This window comes from Oryza glaberrima, chromosome 5, assembly GCF_000147395.1.
Source record: "Oryza glaberrima chromosome 5, OglaRS2, whole genome shotgun sequence".
NCBI lineage: Eukaryota > Viridiplantae > Streptophyta > Magnoliopsida > Poales > Poaceae > Oryza > Oryza glaberrima.
Window position 1 is genome coordinate 19,245,208 of NC_068330.1, and position 17,596 is coordinate 19,262,803.

The window sequence follows — 17,596 nt, forward strand, 5'->3', positions numbered from 1 at the left end:
AAAGTAAAAAAAAACACATTGATAATCATATTCGAATTTTAAAATCTCAATGACAATAAAAAGGAGAAGCAGCGGGCAGGGTGTATAAGAGTATAGTTGCAGAGCTGCCGACGGTTGACGGGACTTCTAGAAAATAATAAATGAATTGCAACGATAGTCATGTTCGATTTTTTGAATCACAATGACGATAAAAGAGCAGGCGGTGGATGTGTTGTAGAGGGACATAGTGGCATCGTTTGATGGGACTTCTAAAAATTATGAAAATAAAACTACAAGTCTAATTTTTAAAGGTTCGGAACTTCTAAAAAGTAAAAAAGACAATGATAATCATGTTCGATTTTAAAATCACAATGACAATAAAGAAGGGAGGCAGCAGGCGAGCCGTAGAGGAGTACAATGGCAAAACCGCTGACGGTTTTGCGGGACTTCTAGTAAAAATAAACCCAAACGATAATTATGTTCGATTTTTAAAATCTCAATGACAATAAAGAGAAGATATAGTGGACGGGCCGTAGAGGAGTATAATGGCAACGTTTGGCGGGACATCTAAAAATTATAAAAACGAAACCCAATGTGATAATAAACTATAAAAACTATAAAATCTAATGTTTAAAGGTTCCAAAAAGAATGAATAGAAATAGTGATAGATCGAGCAAGCAAATAAAGAAGGAGATGACATAAGGGGTAGCAACTGGTGTGACTTTTAAAAACAATATAATTAGAAACACGAGGATGATAAGGTTTGGTCTTTCAAAGTCTTAACAATGAGATAGCTATTTAATAAATTTTAAGTAAAATCATACTTAAAAAAATATATGATTTTTTTGTGCTAGCCACGCAATTGCGTGGGCCACCCAGCTAGTTGACTGAAATTAAGGGATATATGAGTTTGTTATCAAAAATTAATCAAACCATAGTTTGTTAATCTGGTATGGTTAAATTTTGGCACACCTTGGCGTTAAAAAATTTAGTAGTGTTGGATGTGTTTGGTTTGGTTTATAGTCTTAACAAAGTTGTAGTGTTTTATGAGAGAAGACTTTTGGTATTTAGTTTGTTACCCTATCAAAATTTAAAAACAGCGAAATTTAGGCCTAGTTTCTTTCAGCTTGGGATTATTATAATCTAGATTATTGAGTCAGATTACTATAAGCTAGATTGTTATAATCTGTAGTAGAATAAGTAGTTAGTTGTTTCATTCCTAGATTATTAGAGCCTAAATTATTGCTTTTGCAAGTCTAAAGAGAGAGTGGGGTGGCATGGTGGGTAATTTTTCACCCAATAATCTGGAAAAAGCTCACCTAAATAAGTTTATCAGATTATAATAAGCTGGTCTCCAGATTATAATAAGCTACTTCAATAAGTTGTCTGTTTCTTTCAGCTTATTTCCAATAATCTGGATTATAATAATCCTAAGCTAAAAGAAAAAGGGCCTTAGTAGGATTGAAAGTCATACTTCCTCCATCCTTATCTCATCATTACGAAAGAATTTTTAAGGTCTTCTCCAATTGATCAGTCTGTCCATTTATTTGTACCATAGTAAATAGCATTGTTGCACGCCTCACATGCATCCAACTGCATTTGATTGCATCATGTTTGCATGCCCCGCATGCACCCTTGAATTAGGTTTTATTGTCTTGGTCTTGACACCATGTACAAATAGGACGATGAAAAGGGATGGAGGGAGTAATAAACTAAGTGAAACCCTGCGTATTTCTATGAGAATTTAGTATGATAATAATAAAAAATAACGTCCAAGATAGTTAGATAACATCAGATTAAGTAAATTAATGTGGTTTATGATAATTTAAATTTAAATAGTATGTAGAATGGTGATTCAAACGTAAAAAGTAAGGTGGCATGACTTTATGGAAGAAGAAAAGTAGGAAGATAGTTTGTACCGTAGATTAATCATCGAAAGGCTAAAAACAATTGATGTGATATGACTTAATTAGAGGGAAAAGGAGAAAGATAATTTGGATCATATATTAATCATTTAAGCACTAACTAAGTGAGGATGAACTATATAAGTATATAGGATATCATAAAACATAATAAAGATATACATTGAAACATTATGTGAATTATGTTGGATGATAATTTAACATGTTTGTATTTGAAAAGCTCTTAATTATAAAAACTATAAAGATATAGCATGTTTGCATGATTTTTAAATGTGATGATTGTTAGTGGATGATGATGTGGTATCTTTGCATGTAAGTTTAAGGAGTTAGTGGGAGATAACTTTATAGTAAGATAGGATAGGCCAGAAGGTAGCAACCATGGGTTTGGCACTGACGAAGGCGAGCTCCTGGACGCTTCCTACATATTCCCTCGTCGTTGGAGACATAAGAACTCTAGCAGATGACTTATGGATTAGGGTGAAAATTTGTGGAAGTTAGTGAAAGAAATTATACATTAGAGTATGAAAAATGAGTGAATTTTTAACATTTGTCGTGTCCTTTGATCTTTACCATGCAAGTTGACACATGTTGTGCCTCTATCTTTCCCTAAATTACCATCGCATATCCTTCTTGCATCCGCTTTCCCCTATGTTTTTCTCACCTCTTCTCTTCTCTATATATCTTTGTCATGAATAGCATCACCTCCTTCGCTATCTTCCGCCAACTTCGTCAGAACGCACCAAGCCAAAAACACATCATTACCGGATTACTAATACAACCATTTGTACTATATATAACCCCTCTATTTTGGGAAAAATAAGAAGCGATGTTTATAAGAGCTTAGCTTATCGAATGTGCTATATTTTGAAACAGTCCGCACAAGCGTGACGTTTCTATTGATAAAGCAGGAGAAAAATACAAGTCTATAATCCTGGGAGATTATAGACAGGGAAAAAAATATACATCCACACCACGCGTCTACGTCTGATCCTAATGCTAAATACAGGACAAGCACATAACACCCTTAAGGAATGGGTTTTCTAAACGACGCTTCCAAAAAGGAAATGACACCAATAGCACCGCCACCGCCCGTGGAATGGGCTATATGATAATGGTAACTCAATTAGACCCATGGTCTCCAGTAACGCTGATCTATACTCTTCAACTTTGTAGTTCAAGCCGTTGCAAAATTGGGCAAGAATCATCCTTAGCAGACACATGAATCATGCTATCACTGTCTTACTGATCGAAGGTGTGACATTCAATTGAAATTGCTCCAATCAACGTAGCATAGTCACATTTTTTGCGCAAAATTTTACAGGCGTACGTGCATGTTTTACCTTTGTTTTAATAGAAGATTCTAAGTGGACGTGCGTTGTGTGTTGTGCGTTTCACTTTTATGTTAATGCTTGCTCTTGCTGAAAACAAATGCTATCACTTTATTGAATAAAGGACTACCTTTTCCAAAACGGTCTGAATGAAGGACGCCAAAATTCTTTGATTTGCTTCTTAATTCTTTGCACAAGCCTAAAGCTATTTGAAATCAGTGGAAGCAATTATTTATGTTACTTTAGTTTCCAATTCAGCTCTATCTATTCTCAAAACAATTTAGGTTGCGTTCAGAACTACAAGCTCCCATCATATGTTCTATTGTTTTTCGTTAACATACTTCTCAAGTTGCAAAAAGAATATATACAAAAGTTTCATGAAGAATTATATTAATCCAATTTTTCAAGTTTTTAACTAATCATGCGCTAATGAGCTACCTCGTTTTATGTACTAAGGGGAGAAGATCCCAATCCCTTCATCCGAACACACGTTAACATCTTTATTCCTCTATGTCATCTCGTGTTGCATCCCAATTCACCTTAATTAACCTCTTTATTCCTCTATGTCATCTTTTGTTTCAAAGGGTCGTCTTGTCAAATCTCGGGATAACTATAGGCCAAATTTCTAGCCAACCGCTACTAGAATAACGAAGATCTATGCCAATTTCCTCTATATTATAAAGTGTTGGATTGATGGTTAAGTTTACCAAACCACAATTTGGACAAACTATAGCTTGAAAAAAAAAGGAGGGTATATATGACCACATTTCATGCAGAGTTAGCTAGCCATTAAAATGAGTTCTAATATGCAGAGCTATATGAAATTTAGAAAAATGAAAAGGACTCCAAGAAAATGTAAGAAATGAGTCTTTAAATAAAACACCCCTAGTCTTAATTTGAGCATGATATTCTGAACCTATCATCATATTATAGAGCATGGTGTTTCATAGTTTCATACTCTCTCTGCCACTTATATTTTGGGACGGAGGGAGTTGGACGCAAGGCCTATCTATGTAATTTTTTGACCTACTTTATTTTAATTAAATAAATTAAAATTTATTTTAAATTTGTACAAACATAGTTTATCTATGTCTATGAAAACTTAGTTTACCTAGTTTCAATTAAAATGGGCGAATCTTTACCCACGGATCGACCTGAGCCATCCCTACCTTGCATCTATCGCGGGAAGGTGTTGAAAAAACGTTCAAACGGCATCTCACGCTTGGTGGCCCAGTTCACGTGGGGGAGGAGGAGGAGGTCCTTTTTACAACGAATCCTTGTGTTGCAACTTGCAAGTCCTGTAGTTCACTTATGCCTCTACAGTGCAACAGAAAGGGAAAACGAAAGCGGAAAAAAGAGCAGAGGGAGGCACGCACCAAACTGGGGGGCTACAGCAACGTACTTCGTGCCCCGTAAATACCCCATACGAACGATGCGTAAAGACCTCGCCAATCACACGTCTATGCTACCTAGTCTTCCTGAATCCTGACCACACATACGAGAGAGCAGATAGCGCCGCGCGTGCTCAATTTACAATGGTGCTGCCATGCCTTCTCTATGTGTTTTGGTGCTTAAACAGAGTCCGGTGAGACACCGAGTTTGTTATGCGAGGGGGAGAGAGGTACAAAGAGAAAGAAAAGATACAATAGGAAGGAGACTTTCTCACTCTCTCCTTCCTCTATCGCAATATAAATACAACGTAGCGTAAATGTAATACATTTTAAGACTGAATCTAAACAGTTTAGATCCGTAGTCTATAATATATCCCATATATATTAGGTTGCATTTATATTGAAATAGAGAGGGTAATAGAGAAGAGTAGGATAATAGAGAAGTCAGTTATTTGATGTAAAGCTGATGTTACAACTAGTACATATAAAGATATGTTCTGTATACATATATACTCTAATATTAATAAATAAACCTAATATATTCTTTGTGTGTTTTGTGTGCACTCTGTTCCCTTTCTATTGTAGGGGCGGAGCCACCATGATTCCTGGGTATTCCCGGAAATACCCAACTTTTTTTTATCAAAAAACAAGTATACTTCTAGTATATACACATGTATATATATTAGTACACCTAAATCCTCAACTCTTTGATCCAAACACAGCTCAACCGGTCTCTTGCGATGCCTCCAACCAACTCAACCCACTCCGTCATGACCCATCAGACATCAGTTGACTCACTTAGCCACCACTCTTCCAGACGGCCCCCTCTCGCTCTCCCTCCGTGACCCACCCCTCCTTGGCTCGGCTCCCTCGCACCACTCCCCATTTGCAAACCCTAGGTGGCGGCGCGGCGAGACGGCAACCGGCGGCAGGAGCTGGACTGTGCTACCGCGGAGGGGGAGGCCATTGCCGCGGCGGGCGGCGGGCAGCGCCCGACACTCCGCCAAGCTAAGGCGGTCAGGTCGGTTGGGTAGCCGGTGGCCACGAGGGGCAAGGGCGGCCAACGGCTTAGTGCTTAGACGGGAATACCCAACTTTGAAATCCTGGCTCCGCCACTATTCTCTTGATGTAGGTCTATACCGTTAAAACTCCTAGGCAATGGTGTCGAGCAGACGATTGTAGAAGAGCCAGCTTCACTTATTAGCCTTGCTCTAACTGGAGAAGATGAGAACCTTTTCGGTAACCACTTGCACGTATCCTAAATCACATCTGAAAATTTTATAATACCCCTATTACAAATAAATTTATTTATCACCAATCTCACACATATCAAGTCATGAAAAGCAAAATGACTAAGATGAACTTTACTTTACTAAATCATAATATAATTGTTTCTTGCTGCATTTATCTTCCACTTTCATAAAGATAAATCATAATGATTGCATGAAAGATGAATTTATTTTGGGCAAACAAAAGGGGCAAATAAACCTGTTTTGGACAGAGATGATATTTTGGTAACTTTCATGCCTCTTTACTTTGGAGAGATATTGCGTTCATTTCGTGTGATTCTAGCTAGGGTTGTTTTAGGTGCACACCATGTAATTGCACGTTTAAAATATGCTGTGCATACATTGATGATTTGTGTTTATAAGGGACCAACAAAATTAAGCTGATAGAGAGGTTGTCAACTGTATACGGAATATATATGTATGGTACTTGCTGATAAAGTTAATTATAAGATCGTGTAAGATGCGCTACATTAGATATAGCTTAAACGAAAACTTTTTTTTATAGAATATAAATTTGGCGTGGGCTGGTCTGCCTGTTAGCTTATCAACCATGGTAAAAATATAAATTTTAAAAATTATTTTTGTGATTTTTTATCATAATTTATCTTTTACATCGACTTTAAACCGCTAAATATAACACATATAGTTTTATCTATAAATTCTATATCTCTACTATTATAAAAATTAAAAATGTTTCCGCCGGATTTTCGGTACGTCATCCATGTTTGAGTGGATTTTTGATTTGGTTATATATCGTCTGTATCCATTTCGACGTGAGTCTAAAATAAGTATTATACAATTCTATCCTGGCACAACCCCTCCCTGTCCCAGCCCAACCCAACCCAACCGGTCCACACCATCCCACGCACCTCCACTCGGCCCCGCGCGCGCCCCTCCCTGATCAACGTCTTTTTTTTTCTCTCACTTTTTTCTTTTTCTCCCTTTCTTTCCAATATCCTCTCTTTTCTGTTTTTTTCCCTCATTTTTCTCTCCTCATAAATATTTTTTTATACGACAAGTTTGCTCTTTTGCAAATGCTTTTCATCTACAGTAAAAAAACATTTACTAATAGAATAATCAAAGTTTCAATATTTGGTCCATGATGTATAGAGAAATGGAGTCACTCCTGTTTTTCCCCATCAAAAAATGTATAGAAAAATGCACATGCGTCAACTTATGGAATAGTCATCCGATCGATTTGTAAGGCTATGTAAATGTTTACATGAGGAATTCTTCGTGTAATGACGCAAGAAGCGAGCGCAACCAGTTTCAATGTTATATATGATTTCTGACTTTGTTTTGCTATTGTTTTGTTGGGCTTTTTTTGGTTTGTCATTTAAATTGACAGAGTTTTTATCAAATTATGAAAATTGTCATCACATGTTGCAACATACAAACATTTTTAATAGTATGTGTAAAGTTTATCCCCACTAAGTATAGTTAAAGATATTTCTCTCTACTCTCAGTAAGCCACATCATCTCAATTATTTTTAGCCCTTGGATGACTGATCTATAGTCCAAATTGTCTTACTGCTTTTCTTCACTTATAAAGTCATATCATCTTAGTTTTGTCTTTGGATGATTAATTTATATTATCTTCTTTCTTTTTCTTCTCTTATTGAGTCAAATCACCGTAGTTTAACTTTTGAACAATCAATCTATATATGATTTTAATTATTATAAACCGCATAATCTTACTTGTTTATAATTTTTTTCGATAGTTGTCGGGGAGAGATCCTCAATAGCGGGGAATCGTGAGACCCCCCATTTGTGAGTTTGGCCGGGGGCGGAGGCTCATCTCTTGGAAATCACTCGCTCGTCCCTAGGATCACCGGCAAGCTTGCATGCAATCGGATTATACAGGTTCGGGCCGCTATGGAGCGTAACACCCTACTCCTGTGTTTGGGATTATGGATGAGTTTTACAAAGATTTCTTCACTCTAGAAAGCGCACTCGCTTCCTCCCTCCTGGAGTTTAGGTTTTTTCTCCCTCTCTCCCCTTTTTCTTTCTTTTTTTTCTTGTCTCAGTGGGCAGGGTCCTCCTTTTATAGCTCAAGGGGATACCACATGCGCCGCCTCTACCTACCCTCTATCGGAGGGGGATCCCAATTCACTTTTCCTGGGCTTTAAACCGTGCCTTCTCCCCGAAGCTAAGCAACAACCGGTTCTCAAGTGGAACCAGGCGCCGCCCCCCGCCTGGCACGGGGGACAGCCCTGTCATTTCCTCATAAATGAACGATGACCTGTGACAGCCCTTCCTCGAGTGACGCTTAGACTGCCCCCCCCATCCACCAGCACACGTTTCATCTTGACATTGTGGATGCTCGGGGAGACCACCAGGGCCAACTTTCCCCCCCCCCCCCCCCCGAGCAAGCACCGTCGGATGGTCGCTCTGGTCGAATGTGAGCTTCACTTCCGACCAGCGCGCCTTCCGGACCGCCTCATGCGTGGGAACAACAGCCAGAAGGTCCCGCTTCATGGCCTTGAAGCTTTGGCGAGAGGCGTGAGCGCAAGCCCCCCCGTCGAGCGTGGCGACGGTCCCCTGAGGTATCTGGAAATCCAGATCCTCACCGTCTCCACCATCATCAGCGGGGGCCTTGTCCTTGGCCTCCCCTCGCCGGACACCGGTTGAGGTCGCGGGGGCTTTGCCCTCTCGTCGACCCTGCCGCTTTTCCTCATCAGCCTTTCGGAACCGCTCGGCCAAATTCTTGACCGAGCGGCAGTCGGCGAGACTGTGGCGGTAAGTGTTGTGTACCGAGCACCACTTGTCCACCGACCGGCCCTCGTCGGAGGGAATGGTAGGGCTCGGCCTATCGTCCGTGGCCTTTCCTTTGCACGGGGCCCGCGTGGGCCCGTCTGCTGCAAGGACATGGCCCTCGTCATCGGAGCGGGCTGGTTTCCTTTTGCCTCTCCTATCTCGCCGCTTAGAGCGGGGGGCAGATTCGGGGGTAGCCGCAGCCGCCGCACTGGTGCCGGGGGAGTTCCAGGCCCATGCCTCCTCCTTCCGGGCCACCTTGTCCGCCAGCTTGAAGAGCTCGGCAGTGGTCTTGGGCTCCTTGGAGGCGATCTTCTCCAGCATGCGATTATGCCGCACGCCGTTCCGGAATGCATATACAACCGCGTGGGCTGGAATGCACGGAATAGTGTTGCGGACCTGACAGAAGCGCTGTATGTACGAACGGAGGGACTCATCATCCTTCCGCCGTACAGCGTGTAGGTCCGCCTCTTCCCCCGGGCGGGGATATGTGCCCTGGAAGTTCGTAATAAACTGCTGGCACAGATCCTCCCAGGAGTGAATGGAGCCGGGGGGCTGGGTCATCAACCAGCCACGCGCCTGACCCTTGAGGGCCATGGGAAAGTAATTCGCCATGACCCGGTCATCACCCCCTGCCGCCACGATAACCGTGGTGTAGATCTGGAGGAACTCGGAGGGATTGATGCTACCATCATACTTCTCCGTAAGGTTGGGGCGAAACTTCAGGGGCCACCGGACATTCCGGAGACTCGCCACAAAGGCCCTACAACCCGTCCCCCCAGGGGTGAGTGTGGGGGGAGGGCCGCCCCGTGAAGAGGAGCGTGGCGCTCCAGATGGAGAGGCGCCTTCCCCGATACGAGCAGCTCGGCGCTCGTCTCGGCGTCGCTCGATGTTGATTCGAGCGTCCTGCGTCCCGTAGAGGCCGTCATGACGCCTCCGGCTTTCTGAGGCCCCTGACGATGTTAGAACTGTGGATCGCCTCAAGATCGTGGCCGATCGACGAGCCCTTCTTCTTGCCGACGAGGAGAGGGTGACCGAGGTACGCGACGTACCAGCGTCAGCGGATCGACCACTCGTGGCTAACTGCCGCTGGGCAGTAGTGACCAGGTTGGCCACGTCGTCCAGCCAACGCAGAACAGGAGTCTCCGGCTCCGGGTTCACCGGGGGATGCCGCAGAAGGGCGCCTGCTGCCTGAAGCGCGCCTTGGGGCGAACCGCCGTCTCCATAGTCGAGACGGCGGCGTGTCCCGGCGCGTCGCGGCCTCCCTCCGCCAGGGGGCGGAGAAAGAGCCGAATCACCCGAACGAGTGAGATCCTCCCTTCGTGAAGGTTCGCGGCGGGGAGGAGTTGGAGAACCATGGCGACGGTGACGAGGACCTCGGCTCGCGCCGGAATTCCCACTCCCGGATGGGGTGGGAGTAAACGCCACCGCCTCCTTCTCTACTTCCAGGACCTCGACCATGGTCGGCTAAGGTCTGGAGAAATTGGGACGGAAGAAAGCGACTTCCTCTCGGAATGCGCAGGCGCCCCCTACCTAGCGCGCCAGCTGTCGAGGAGAGATCCTCAATAGCGGGGAATCATGAGACCCCCCCCCCCCCATTTGTGAGTTCGGCTGGGGCGGAGGCTCATCTCTTGGAAATCACTCGCTCGTCCCTAGGATCACCGGCAAGCTTGCACGCAATCGGATTATACAGGTTCGGGCCGCTATGGAGCGTAACACCCTACTCCTGTGTTTGGGATTATGGATGAGTTTTACAAAGATTTCTTCACTCTAGAAAGCGCACTCGCTTCCTCCCTCCTCGAGTTTAGGTTTTTTCTCCCTCTCTCCCCTTTTTCTTTCTTTTTTTTCTTGTCTCAGTGGGCAGGGTCCTCCTTTTATAGCTCAAGGGGATACCACATGCGCCGCCTCTACCTACCCTCTATCGGAGGGGGATCCCAATTCACTTTTCCTGGGCTTTAAACCGTGCCTTCTCCCCGAAGCTAAGCAACAACCGGTTCTCGAGTGGAACCAGGCGCCGCCCCCCGCCTGGCACGGGGGACAGCTCTGTCATTCCCTCATAAATGAACGATGACCTGTGATAGCCCTTCCTCGAGTGACGCTCGGACGTGACGGGTCATACCCACCCCCACTCCGCCGGGTACAAGGGCGACGTGAGGACATGGTTGCCCTATCCGTCGGATGTGCGGTGCCAGGCCGGTCACAGACCGGTCACATCCGTTGAACAGAGGTCAGCTAGGCACGCCGCACGTTTGCCCTTACCGCATTAAATGCGGTGAGGGACAGTTGGGGCGTCGCACATTTATGGCTGTTCAGCCTGTGCTCTCCCTCTTTCCCTCCGCCGCGTGGCAGCCGGGTGAGGGCCTCGGGGCGAAGACGCGAGATAGCCCGAGGGGGTGACGCCATGCCCTGAGGCCCACCCCCCCTCCCCCCCCCCCCCCCCCCCCCGCGGCTTCCACGACTCGCGTGACGTGCGAATGGGGCTAACTTGCAGAGTCACGTGGCCGGAGGGAAAGTAATTCCCCTCTACTTCACATACCCCCAGGTCCATATCTCCGACAATAGTAGATTAGAAATGAAAATTATACAGGGCATGTTCGGCTGCACTACAGCGAGCTGCGACAGAGCCGCCTTGCACAGTATTTTGTGTAGCACAGCTGTGTAGCAGGCTTGCTGCCGCTGTAACATGCTGCCGAATACAGCCACAAAGTGCTATTTTACAATATTATTTCTATTAATATCTATCCTACATGAAAAACATGTATTGGTGGTGGTTGTTCTCCACCACTAGCGCAAACCTGACAGTGAGCCCTTTAAGTGGGCTAGCCTCCCACTCTCCCATAGTTCTATCCTTTCGCTCTCTGTTTTATTTAAAAGAAAAAAATTAGTGTCTATATTCGTGGTCTTAAGTGATATAGGTGGTGGGCATAAATTTGACCCATTGCATTATATCAATGACATGTGACTAATGGATGGAAAACCACAAAAATCATAAAAGTGTTGTTCGCTTTGGTGTACTAGGATTGATAACCCTTTCTTCCATAAGAAAATTTGTTGCAACGCATGGGCTATTTGTTGTCATATAAAACTTTCGCAGCAACACGCTGGATTTTTTCTAGTTACTGATTATTTTACCTTTAGTTTATGCGTTCATTTTGACACGGCTTATGAGCCGTACTTCAAACTGATAATAACTAGCACTGGCTAGTACTACTATTTTCCTTAGATTCCCAGCCAAGAGGATGCCATCGCGTGATAGCATACATAGCATGGTCCTCCTCCCTCAATCAGATTCTTGGAATACTTGCATTGCATCCAAGTTTCATCGCTGCGGCCTTCTTGTCTGGTCAGAAACTAACACCCTAGATAAAGGGCTAGCTAAAACCTAGGCGCGAGACCGCGAGAGCGAACCAAAGCTATGCTAGCCATTATTGCGACTTGGCAGGATTTTTGACATCTTGGTTATTTCAGAAATCATATTTTATAAATAAAACCTATATAAAACTTAATGAATATGGCTCTCTACCTCGATTCTATAGATATGCTAGCGCTGGGATGGGATGTCTCGGTGCCGCATACACTAGTGCGACATTGAACCTCAACGCCGATGTTTTGACGCTGACCTCTCCTACTTAATGACAACTCTCATTTTTTAAATTTAAATACTATTGATTTGCTTTCATATTTTGGAAAAATCGAATAAATCAATGTATCGTACTTTATTGGTTTGTTTATACTACTTTAGAAAAATTCTAATGGTCCACCTACTTCTGTTGTATTGTAGTTTTTACATATTATCATCTTCTCAATATCGATATGCTATCATATTTTAGAAAAACTGAAAAATCAATGTATCTTAATTCATTTCTGCTAGTTTATTTTATTTATAAAAACTTAATCCATGAGGAGTATGTAGGTTCCTCCCTCTTCCCCATACATAAATCCTATTAATTTGCTGTCAAATTTTGTAAAACAATTACAAATAATGTATCATCGTATCATTCAATTTACCCTATTTGTTTTCTTAAAATTTGATAGCAAATTAGTAGGATTTAGGAATGATAAGGAGGGAGGGAGCCACATCCTCCTCCAAGATTAAGATTTAATAGAAGTAAATTAGTAGAAAATGAATTAGGATATATTGATTTATTTAGTTTTTCAAAAATATGACAGTAAATTAATTTGATTTGGTGCCGAAACCCAGCGTGTATTTAACGCCAAGGCATCTAACGACGTAGGGATGCATACAATAACTTTTTAAGCTAATCTATTTCTATAAAATATGTTTTTAAAAGGACTAAAATGTCAAAAATCCAGACAACTTGCGGCCTCTCCTTCCTTTCACTCTTCCACTGCCCAAACCGAAAGTTCCCTTGGACCGTGTGGCACCGGTGCTTTTCGGCGATGCCACTCTCCGTTGTGCACACCGGCCGGCGTCATCTTCGCCTCCGGCTTTTTCTCACCCGGCAGACGGCGTTCGCTTGTAATGGACGCACACACATCACCCTGACCTCATTCCGATGTGTCCATCCATCCATGCGCCATATTCTCGCGCCGACCCTTGTCATGCTCGGAGGAAAGCAAAGTCCCATTCGATACTCTTCTAACCAAACTGGACAATCATGAGTCACAAAGTTTGTAACTAAAGATTAATTAGTGTGCTCTGTCAGTTGGTAACTACAGGAGTGCTCACTGCTTTATGTGCAGCTAGCCAGCTAACATGGCAGCAGCAGCACCAGTGCCAGTAGATCTCTGTTAGGTGCTTATAGCAATAGCAGTGTGTCTGTGAGAATTGTCGGATCTCACATGCCACCTAGATTAAGAACGTGTTAAGCTACATGATTCATAATGCAAGTTACTTGTAGTAGGTCCTACCAGTACCACATTTTTCACTTTTCATCTCTCTCATCTCTTCCTTTCCCCACCGGTACCGGAGGAAGTCGAGGTCGGAGAGAGCAAGACGCCGAGCGGAGTGGCCCAAGCAGCAATGGTACCAGGCTAAGTGGCGGCGGCTAGCAGGGTGGCCCTAGCATTTGACGGCACTGGGTGGAGTAGCGGCAGGGCGAACATCCTCCTCTCTTTCCCTTATCCTCTTCCCCTTCCGGTCTCGTCCTTTGGCTACACCGAGCCTACGCAGTGGTGGCAGTCGAGGAGCTCCTTAGCAGCGCAGCCACGTAGGGCAGATCGAGCTCCCTCCCTCCCCAACTCTGGCCACCACCATCTGTATGTGCCACAATGGTCACAACCGACGAGCTAGGGACATATCTGGCAATGTCGGCGTCCCCGCTCCTCTCCTCTCTCCAGTCTCATCCCTTGGCTACCCTGAGCCCACACGGCGATGGCAGCTTCTCAAGCCCACGCGGTGACAACAATCTTTTCAAGCCCACGTGGCGGATTTGGCCAGAGAGGTGATCCAGACGATGCCTCAGCTCATTGGTGGCAACCTCCCCAAGCCCACATGGGGGATCTAGTTGGAAAAGTGGTCTAGCCAGCGGCGGCAGCCTCCCCGAGTCCCCAATTGATGCCGCCGTTGTTTTCGGAAGCTTGGCCGACGGCAGCAGCCTCGGCAATGGCATCGTTGTTTTCCCGCGGCTCGACAGTGACGGATAAAGCTGTGGCTTCATACCCGCTTCCTATATCTAGCTTGCTTTTTATGACAAGGCCGGCCGAAGAACGGGTGTTTCTTTGGACGCGTGAGCTTCACGTGTGTAGTGCTAGAGGCAAATGTGGCAGCGAATCTCCAACATGTCATGCTCGAGCTGAATGCCATGTCGGGCGCATTTTGAACGCCCTTAGACTGTCTCTGGTAAAGGTGGTACATATCTTCTACTTTCTTTATTTTTATGAGCACGTTTATCGAAGCGATGAACAATATGTTTATTTTTAAAAAAATCTGTAGAAAAGTTACTTAAAAATTATATTAACCTAATTTCCAAGTTAATTTATAGCTTGTGTACTTAATTAATCATACGTAACTAGCACATAATCTTCCCATCCGAACTCATTCTGTCTGCGTTCTTTGCCTAAAGGAAAATTTCTCGTACACGCAAACGGAGAAAGCTGCACATAATTAATTAAATATTAACTATTATAAACTTAAAAAATAATTTTATTTTTAAAAAATCTTCTATTGAGATTTTGTTAAAAAAATAAACAATTTAACCATTTGAAAAACGTTTTAATGGAAAATGTGAAAGTTGAAGTTTAGAACCGAAGAAAAAGACAGGGCATCTAGGCTAACACGCAAACATTTGTACTGATGGCTGGTTACACTCGGCTACTGGCACATGGATTAATGTTTTTTTTCCTTCTTAACTTTTTAATGAAAGTATTAGAAGAATTGATCATTGATGTGAACCGTAGTTGATTTTGTGTGTGTGTGTGGGGGGGGGGGGGGGGGGGGTGCATTCTGTGAAATGCATTACGTGCCGAGCGATGGATGGTGCGACGGAGAATTGGATCCTTCGCTGTCACGCCCCCACTTTCGCCGTCCCGTTCGAGACGTGACAACCTACTACCCACCTTCCTCGCGGCCTTACACAAACACGCACACACTGACACCGCGACACGCACAAATGTCTCTGTCTAATGGATCGTAGCTGTGCTTCCAATATATATATATACAGTACTAGCGTGTCTTGTACCGTTTCGTACTCTCTTTCTTCTCTTTTATTCGTCGCACACGTCTACAAGAGAGTATCCAAAAGCTTACGCAGAAGAACTTAATATACTCGAGATTACCGTGATAATACAATGATTAGAGATGTGTAGTTTTAACCTAAGGTCTCGTGTTCAATCTCTATACACTCACAATTTTAACTCAAAATCTCTCTCTTATTTTAATTCAATATACAACGTGCGTATTTGATATTTATATACTATAGTTGATTGAATTCTAAATAGCTGACTTTCCGCCCAACACACTGATTCTATTTTTGTTTTATATTTTTCTGTATAAACCTTCACTTTTATATTAACTAGCATGATTCTGCGGCTAGCATCATTATATTTTCTCTCATATAATAGTATATATGGTTTCTCAATGTATTATTCAAATATATTAAAATGATAACATAATTTTAAATTCTGTACTAACTTTACGAAACTACTAATGCGTAATATTCGTATTGTATTTTATATAGGTGTTAGTTATTGATTATTTTTAATATCAAATTTTAGTTATTTGTAAATTATATTTCTATATGGACTCTAGACTCCTCTTTCAATATTATTTTTAATTTCGAGTTTTCGTTATCTGTAAATTATATTTCTATATAGACTCTAGTCTCTAGGCTCTTCTTCCAATATTTTTCATTTTTAATTCTGATTTTTTATTATTTCTAATTGTATTTCTATGTGGACTCTAAACTCATCTTTTAATATTTTTTAATTTTTAATTTTGAATTTCAGTTACTTCTAAATTGTATTCCTATATTGACTTTAGACTCGTCTTCCCATGTTTTTTTTAATTTTGAATTTTAGTTATTTGTAAATTATATTTTTATACGGACTCTAAACTCTACTTTTAATTTTATTATGTTTATTCCGAATTTTAGTTAGTTTTAAATTCCTATATGGAGTCTATACTCTACTTCTAATATTCCTTATTTTTAATTCCAAATTTCGCTATTTCCTAATTGTATTTTTATATGGACTCTGTTTTTTTTTCTCCAATTAATATGAGAATTTCTAGACCGTGAGAGCGAACGTGGAGGCTCATTTTTCTATTCCTTTAATACATTAATCTTGTATGCTGTATTTCCATCTGAATTTTTTTTTGTCTCCGTCATTGGCAAAACTAGAGTCATTGGATCGTTGCTACTAATCGCCGACAGTATTTGTTACGTTTTTTTTTCTTTTCATCACATTTGACTTTGAACCGCAAATAAGTAGTAAAAGTGAAAAATTACACCCTAAAATTATTTTTCGTCTCATACGTAATAGGCACACGTCTTTGGTTAAGCCATAGCTCAAAAATTGCCTACCATCTTTTGCACAATATGCGGTGTTAGAGTCTGTTTGGATAGGACTAAAAATTTTTAATCCATATCACATCGGATGTTGGACACTAATTAGAAGTATTAAATGTAGACTATTAACAAAACTCATTCCATAACCCTGGACTAATTCGCGAGACGAATATATTGAGTCTAATTAATCCATGATTAGCCTATGTGATGCTACAGTAAACATGTGCTAATTATGGATTAATTAGGCTTAAAAAATTTATCACGCGAATTAGCTCGTATTTATGTAATTAGTTTTGTAAATAGTCTATATTTAATACTAATTTAATGTCCAAACATCCAATGTGGCAGGGACTAAAGTTTACTCCCTGTATCCAAACACACATGTTACACACATTTCTCAATTTGTTTAGCATTTCTGAGTTTTCTGGGGCCAAAAGGTTTCAACTTTAAGTACAGGAACGAATGGTGCATAGGAGACCACCTATGAAACTTTCACCGGGGGAAAATTCACCCCTTCGCCGGCAGCAAATGTATGTGTGCGGACGAGCGCTGTGAATGAAGGAATCCTGCCACTTCGTCTGGACTGGAGTGGCATGCGGTGTCCACTGTCCAGTGACTCTTGGCCGGAATAATTTAAGTTTTGTGACTTGGAAAACGAACTTGTGTACTACTACTACCTTTCAGATTGGTTGGTGAAGTTCAGGCTTGTCTGGATTTGCTGCTCCCAGGAGGAAGCTTTGGTATTCTGTGGCTTGCTCTGTTAGAGCAATAAGTTTAATAGTATAGCCAACTATTAGCTCTAATTTATCTATAGACAATCTAATAGCTCATTTATACAATAGTTACCTATAAACATATACTAGACCATTAACATATGGTCCCACCTCTCATACACACGTCGTATTGAAGTCCGTGTTGTAGCTGACTACAAATCTGTAGCCTGCTTTCCTTTTCTCTCTTCTCTTC